An 8,755-nucleotide genomic window follows, 5' to 3' on the forward strand; every position below is an offset into this window, starting at 1 on the left:
AAGAATACTGGATCATATTGGCCAATACGGGTTGCCATACCCTTATAGAGCACTATATTTCCTGCTGCCCTAGCCACCAACCCCCCTGAGTACCTGATGCTGCCAGAACCCCTGCAGAAGAATGAATCAGTGAGCTGGAAGATAAAATGATGGAAATAACTTCTGAAGAGCAGAACAAAGTAAAAAGAATGAAAAGAAATGAGGATAATCTCAGAGACCTCTGGGACAATATTAAACACACCAACATTTGAATTATAGGGGCCCCAGAAGATGAGAAAAAGAAAGTGTATGAAAACATTTTTGAAGAGGTTAGAGTTGAAAATTTCCCCAACATGGAAAAAGAAATAGTCAGTCAAGTCCAAGAAGGGCAAAGAATCCCATACAGGATAAACCCAAGGAGAATCATGCCAAGACACATACTAATCACACTAACAAAGACTAAACAGAAAGAATATTAAAAGCAGCAAGGGAGAAGCAACAAGTAACATACAAGGGAAACCCCATACGTGTAACAGCTGATCTTTCAGCAGAAACTCTGCAGTATAGAAGGGAATGGCAGGATATATTTAAAGTACTTAAAGGGAAAAAATCTACAACCAACAGTACTGTACATGGCAAGGATCTCATTCAAAATTGATGGAGAAATAAAAAGGTTTTCAGACAAGCAAAAGTTAAGAGAATTCAGTATACCACTAAACCAGCTTTACAACAAATGTTAAAGGGACTTATATAGTCAAGAAATACAAGAGAAGAAAAAAAGATCTACAAAATAGACCCCAAACAATTAAGAAAATGGAAATAGGAACATATATATCAATAATTGCTATAAATGTAAATGGATTAAATGCTCCAAACAAAAGACACAGACTGGCTGAAAGGATATAAAACAAAATCCATATATATGCTGTCTACAAGAAACCCACTTCAGACCTAAAGACACTTATAGACTGAAAGTGAGAGGATGGAAAAATATATTCCATGCAAATGGGAAGCAAAAGAAAGCTGGAGTAGCAATCCTCATATCAGACAAAATAGACCTTAAAATAAAGAAGATTACAAGAGATAAGAAAGGATACTACATAATGATCAAGGGATCAATTCATGAGGAAGATATAACAATTGCAAATATCTGTGCACCCAACATAGGAGCACTTCAATACATAAGACAAACAGTAAGACATAAAAAGAGAAATTGACAATAACATAATAATAGTAGGAAACTTTAACACCCCACTCACACCAATGGACAAATCATCAACACAGCAAATTAATAAAGAAACACAAGCCTTAAATGATATATTAGATGAGCTGGATCTCATTGATATCTTCAGGACATTCCATCCAAATGCAGAAAAATACACCTTTTTCTCAAGTGCACATGGAACATTCTCTAGGATAGACTACATCTTGGGTCACAAATCAAACCTCAGTAAATTTAAAAAAATTGAATTTGTATCAGGCGTCTTCTCTGAACACAATGCTATGAGACCAGATATCAATTACAACAAAAATACTGTGAGAAAAACAAACACATTGAGATTAAACAACATGTTTCTAAATAACCAATAGGTTATTGAAAAAATCAAAAGGGAAATTAAAAAAATTTCTAGAAACAAATGACAATGAAAACAGGACAACTCAAAACCTATGGGATGCAACAAAAGCAGTTCTAAGAGGCAAGTTTATAGCAATACAATCCTACCTCAGGAAACAAGAAAAACAACCTAACTTTACACCTAAAACAACTAGAAAAAGAAGAACAAAAAAACCCCAAAGTTAGTAGAAGGAAACAAATCATAAAGATCTGAGCAAAAATAAGTGAAAAAGAAATGAAAGAAACAATAGTAAAGATTAATGAAACTAAAAACTGGTTCTTTGAGAAGATAAACAACATTGACAAACCTTTAGCCAGATTCATTAAGAACAAAAGAGAAAAGAATCAAATCAACAAAATTAGAAATGAAAAAGGAGAAGTTACAACAGACAAAGGAGAAATACAAAGGATTATAAGAGATTATTATGAACAACTATACGGCAATAAAATGGATAACCTGGAAGAAGTGGACAGATTCTTAGATAAATTCAATCTTCCAAGTCTGAAGCAGGACGAAATCGAAATTTTGAACAAACCAATTACAAGCACTGAAATTGAAGTTGTGATTAAAAAATCTCCCCAAAATACAAAAGCCCAGGACCAGATGTCTTCACAGGAGAATTCTATCAAACACTTAGAGAAGAGCTATTGCCTATCCTTCTAAAACGCTTTCAAAAAATTGCAGAAGGAACGCTTCCAAACTCATTCTAGGAGGCCACCATCACCCTGATACCAAAACCAGACAAAGACAACACTAAAAAAGAAAAATACAGGCAAATTTCACTGGTGAACATAGATGCAAAAATCCTCAACAAGATTTTAGCAAACAGAATTCAACAGCACATCAAAAAACTCATACACAATGATCAAGTTAGGTTTATTTCAGGAATGCAAGGATTCTTCAATATATGCAAATCAGATGTGATATACCATATTAACAAATTGAAAGATAAAAACCATATGATCATCTCAATAGATGCAGAAAAAGCCTTTGACGAAATTCAGCACCCATTTATGATTAAAACTCTTCAAAAAAATGGGCATAGAAGGAATCTACCTCAGCATAGTAAAGCCCATATATGTTAAGCCTACAGCAGACATTATTCTCAGTGGTAAAAAACTGAAAGCATTCCCCCTAAGCTCAGGAACAAGACAGGAGTGTCCACTTTCACCACTATTATTCAATATAGTTCTAGAAGTCTTAGCTACAGCAATCAAAGAAAAAGAAATAAAAGGAATCCAGATCAGAAAAGAAGAAGTAAAGCTCTCACTGTTTGCAGATGACATGATACTGTACATAGAAAACCCTAAAAATTTTATCAGGAAATTACTAGAGCTAATGAGTGAATTTAGCAAAGTTGCAGGATACAAAATCAATACACAGAAATCATTTACATTTGTATATACAAACAATGAAAAGCAGAAAAAGAAATTAAGGAATCAATCCTATTCACCACTGCAACAAAAAGAATTAAATATCTTGGAATAACCTTACCTAAGGAGACAAAGGAATTGTACACAGAAAATTATAAGACACTAATGAGAGAAATCAAAGACAACATAAACAGAAGGAGAGATATTCCATGTTCCTGGGTAGAAAGAATCAATATTGTGAAAATGACTATACTACCAAACATGATCTACAGATTCAATGTGATCCCTATCAAGTTACCAATGGTATTTTTCACAGAATTAGAACAAAAATTTTCACAATTCATATGGAAACACAGAAGACCCTGAATGGCCAAAGCAGTCCTAAGAAAGAAGAATGGAGCTGGAGGAATCAACCTTCCTGACTTCAGATTATACTACAAAGCTACAGTCATCAAGACAGCATGGTATTGGCACAAAAACAAAAATATAGACCAATGGCTCAAGATAGAAAGCCCAGCAATAAATCCATGCACCAATGGGTACCTTATTTTTGACAAAAGAGGCAAGAATATACAATGGGGCAAAGAGAGCCTCTTCAATAAATGGTGCTGGGAAAACTGGACAGCTACATGTAAAAGAATGAAATTAGAACACTTCCTAATACCATACACAAAGATAAGCTCAAAATGGATTAAAGATAAAAATGTAAGACCAGAAGCTCTAAAACTCTTAGAGGAAAACATAGGCAGAACACTCGATAACATAAGGCAATATCTTCTATGACCCACCTCCTAGAGTAATGGAAATAAAAACAGAAGTAAACAGGTGGGACCCGATTAAACTTAAAAGCTCTTGCAAAGCAAAAGAAACCATAAACAAGGTGAAAAGACAACTTTCAGAATGGGAGAAAATAATAGCAAATAAAACAACTGACACAGGATTAATTTCTAAAATATACAAGCAGCTCATACAATTCAAGCCAGAAAAACAAACAACCCCAATCAAAAAGTGGGAAAAAGACCTAAGCAGACATTTCTCCAAAGAAGGCATACAGATGGCTAATAAACACATGAAAAGATGCTCAACATTACTCATTAATAGAGAAATGCAAATCATAACTATATCTGACCTCACACCGGTCAGAATGACCATCAAAAAGTCTACAAATAATAAATGCTGGAGAGGGTGTGGAGAAAAGGGAACACTCTTGCACTGTTGGTGGGAATATAAATTGACACAGCCACTATGGGAGACAGTATGGAGATTCCTTAAAAAGCTAGGAATAAAACCACTATATGACCCAGCAACCCCACTCCTAGGCATACACTCTGAGGAAATCAAAATTGAAAAAAACACATGTATCCCATTGTTCATTGCAGCACTATTTACAATAGCTAGAACATGGAAGCAATCTAGATGTCCATCAACAGATGCATGGATAAAGAATTTGTGGTACATATACACAGTGGAATATTACTCAGCTGTATAAAGGATTGCATTTGAGTCAGTTCTGATGAGGTGGATGAACCTAGAGCCTATTATACAGAGTGAAGTGAGTCAGAAAGACAAAGATAAATATTGTATTCTAATGCAGATATATGGAATCTAGAAAAATGGTACTGAAGAATTTATTTACAGGGCAACAGTGGAGAAAGACATAGAGAATAGACTTGTGGACATGAGGAGAGGGGAGGAGAGGGTGAGATGTATGGAAAGAGTAACATGGAAACTTACATTACCATCTGTAAAACAGAGAGCCAACAGGAATTTGCTGTGTGGCTCAGGAAACTCAAAGGAGCTCTGTATCAACCTAGAGGGATCAGATGGGGACGGAGATTCAAAAGGGAGAGGATATACATATACCTATGGCTGATTCATGTTGAGGTATGACAGAAAACAACAAAATTCTATAAAGCAATTATCCTTCAATAAAAATGTAAATTAAAAAAAAAAATAGTTAACCTCAAAAACCCTCCAAAAAATAAAAATAAAAAATAAATGAGGAAAAAACAAAATCAGCTGCAATTTTAGCAAATTAATAAAGGTCAAGTGTGAACTAAGACTGGAGGAACTGGGGCCCAGACATCCTCTTACAAGCTTTTTCTTTCTTTCTTTATTTTTAATGAGCCTCTCTTAGTAACTCTAAATAACTCTAAAGAATATTTGAAAGCAGGGCTGGAAACAAACAACAACAACAAAAAACCTCCTCTCCTTGCTGGAATCTTGCATAAAATTATCTTTAGCTGCTTAGTGACTGTTAGTTGCTTAGCTGTGTCTGACTCCTTGTGACCTCATGGACTGTAGTCAGCCAGGCTTTTCTGCCCATGGGGTTTTCCCAGGCAAAAATATTGGAGTGGGTTGCCATTTCCTTCTCCAGGGGTCTTCCCAACCCAGGGACTGAACCCAGATCTCCCAGTTATAGGAAGACTCTTTACCTTCTGAGCTACCAGGGGAGCCCTGGATGCTGAGGGGAATATACAAACCCCAACTGTTTCTCCTAAACTCTTTTCTCCTATGAGGCAAAAACCTGCAGCTTCTGGAGGAAGCTTAAAGGGAGCAGTGTAGACACACTGATACAGGGGAATGAGCAGAGGAGAAATTCCTGTACTCCAGGGAGGTGTTAAGAAAACCCTGTTGGCCTTAGAACGTTGTATCTGTGCCCACTTGGAAATGTGCCTCCAATGGGGTAGGGTTAGGGAATGCATGGTAAAGATCAACACAGATCAAGGGCATCATTTAGGGCACATGGGGAGAAAAATGCTGAGGATATTCTCCTATCTTGCTCCCCATGAGGCTGGACATCCAGGATCTGCCTAAACTGAGGCTGCAACTGGACAGTAGTAAATTCTTGCCAGCCAGGATCCAGTGACAGGCAAAAGAGGTCTACCAATGGGGAAGAGTGATATTCTGGAGTGAGCCCCACTGTAGGGCACGCATACAGAGAGGATGAAAGTTGAGGGTGGAACACAAACATTGAGGAAAAAGTGAAAAATAAAAATGCTGACTCTCCAGCTGCCACTTTGGGCAGAAAGCAGGAGTGCTGATAAAGTATGTGAGGACTGTGAGACTCGGTAGAAGCAGCAGCAACAGAAACACCCAAACTACGTTCAGCTGAAAACTGTTTAACACAAAAGCCATCAGAAAAGAAGAGGGGTAACGATGAAAAGCAAAGGCAAGAGAGAGCCAGCAAAAGAAGCTGCTGCTGCTGCTAAGGCACATCAGTCGTGTCCGACTCTGTGCGACCGCATAGACGGCAGCCCACCAGGCTCCCCCAGCCCTGGGATTCTCCAGGCAAGAACACTGGAGTGGGCTGCCAGTTCCTTCTCCAGTGCATGAAAGTGAAAAGTGAAAGTGAAGTCGCTCAGTCGTGTCCGACTCTTAGGGACCCCACAGACTGTAGCCCACCAGGCTCCTCCGTCCATGGGATTTCCCAGGCAAGAGTACTGGAGCGGGTTGCCATTGCCTTCCCCACAAAAGAAGCTGGTAGACATAATTCCAAATATCAATAATTATGCCAAATGTAAGTTATCTAAAAATCAATTGAAATTCAGAAATTGTTAGAATAGCTAAAGAAAAAATCTAAGTATATCTGCTTGTTAAAAAGCCCCTTAATACAATAATATAAATAAAAGTACAAGGGTGAAAAGGGTGCATCACTGAAACAATAGAAAATGAAGTGACTAAGTGAATATCAGACAAAGTAGACTTCAGAGCAGAACTATTTCCCAGGAACAAAGAGAGATGTTGCATAGGAATAAAAGGGTTAATTCATCTCACCAAGAAGACAGACAAGTCTTAATTGTGTACAACAATAGAGCTTCAAATTCCACAAAGCCTAAACTTTGAAACTGATAGTATTGAAAGGACAAAGACACAGATCAGCGTTACAGTTGGAGACTTCAACATTCTTCTTTCAGTAATCAATAGAATTCATGGAATGAAAATCGGTAAAAGATGGGCTTGCCATACAATGAGTTGAAAATACTGAAATCTTATTACTATACTAGAAAATCTGGAAACTGAAATACTGATTAGCTTCTATTTCCACACTATTTCTGTGTGAAATTAGTAAAATATCTAGTACTTTTGCTCTTGCTGAATTATACAATAAAATCAATGTCTTGCACACGTATATACCTCCTCATCCCCACTTTTACACACACACACACACATTCACAGTCCTTCTACCCTCCCAACAACTGTTTTAGAAATTAACAATAATTTGTGCTTTCAAGTATAAAACACTAAGATGTAAAACAATAAGGTAGTTCACTGCAGTGGTTTTAATGCTCACTCTCTAAGCCTCAAACAGTTTACATTTGTAAATAGAGAGCAGTATGAAAAAAAATAATAATAAATTTTAGGGCTGATCTTAGAAAAATCTATAGTCTGGCTGCCTGCCTTTGCCAGGGGTTGTCAGTAAATTTAAATTGTAATAGTTGAAGCTTGTAGGGACAGAATCAGATGATCTGCCATGTCCCAACCTAGGCAATAATCTAGTGCTTGTCTAACCAATCTTCTCAAATTTTTGGCCCCACATTTATTTGGAAGAGAATCTGAGTGTTGTGTTGGTGAACTATGAAATTGAAGTGCCCTGTTGGCTACTCTTAGACTTCTCTGCTGAATTCCTGCTATAAACCTGAATGGCCCACTAAGCAAAACAAAGAACTCCAGACCTATTTTTCTAAGGTCCTTTACTGAGATCTGTTCTTACCTAATCATGCTCTTTTGCCAATCCCCCAAATTACCTCTCTTGAGAAAAATTCTGGTAAATAGTTTCTCTACCTCCTAAAAGTTCAAACGAGTCCCAGGATAACAGGTGAAAATCAATGGTTTCTGCTCACAAGACATCCTACTCCCTTCCCAAAATGAGACAGCTTCCTGTTTTGTGTGTTCTAGCTAGTGCCTGTAAGGCCTCCTCTCTGCTCTCCCACTCACCCTGTCAGCAGAGGGGACTTTTGGGAGAAAGATTAAGTAGCAGAAAAGAGCTTTCATCTTTTTTTTTTTTTCTATTGAATGTTGCAAGGATAACACGGGGGACTCACTAGCGCATGATTTCAAACGAAATGGTGTGATTGCAACACTCACCTAATCTGAACAACAAGAGTTCAAGCATGCTGTTATCTTTCTTGGGTATCTACTGATGCCCCTATAAAGATATCTTTATGGTGGCACTGAATTAATGTTTTAAAAATTCATTTTTCAAAAGAAAAATTAAAATCTCCCTGATTTCCTCTCCTCTCTCAGAAATTTTAACTGAACTTGCTTAACCAAACTAAAATTCCTTTGCTTGAAATAAGACAGGAAGAGGGCATCTTACTTTTTTTATTGTTGTTGTGAATGCAAATCATACAAAAGAAGTTTTTTTTTTTGGGGGGGGGGTTTGTACTAATTATACAACTTTTGGTAGTGTGTGTGCTCAGTGGTATCCAACTCTTTGTGACCCTTTGTACTGCAGCCCACCAGGCTCCTCTATTTATGTGATTTTTCAGGCAAGAATCCTGAAGTGGGTTGCCATTTCCTCCTCCAGGGGATCTTCCTGACCCAGGGATCGAACCCAGGTCTACTGGTGGATCCTGCATTGCAGGCAGGGTCTTTACTGCTGAGCCACCAGGGTGCCAGCTGGCCAAGTTTGGTTGCTGGTGGTAATGTTATAGCAACATTATAGAAAGCATTCCAATCCAAAGCAAGTTCTGCTGAAAACTGAGAGAAGTGAAACAAGGCTGAGACTAGTTAAAAGAGAAAAAAGAAAAGAAAAAAAATACAGACATCTAAACATTAAACTGT

Source organism: Cervus elaphus, chromosome 31 (genome assembly GCF_910594005.1).
Source record: "Cervus elaphus chromosome 31, mCerEla1.1, whole genome shotgun sequence".
Taxonomy (NCBI): Eukaryota; Metazoa; Chordata; class Mammalia; order Artiodactyla; family Cervidae; genus Cervus; species Cervus elaphus.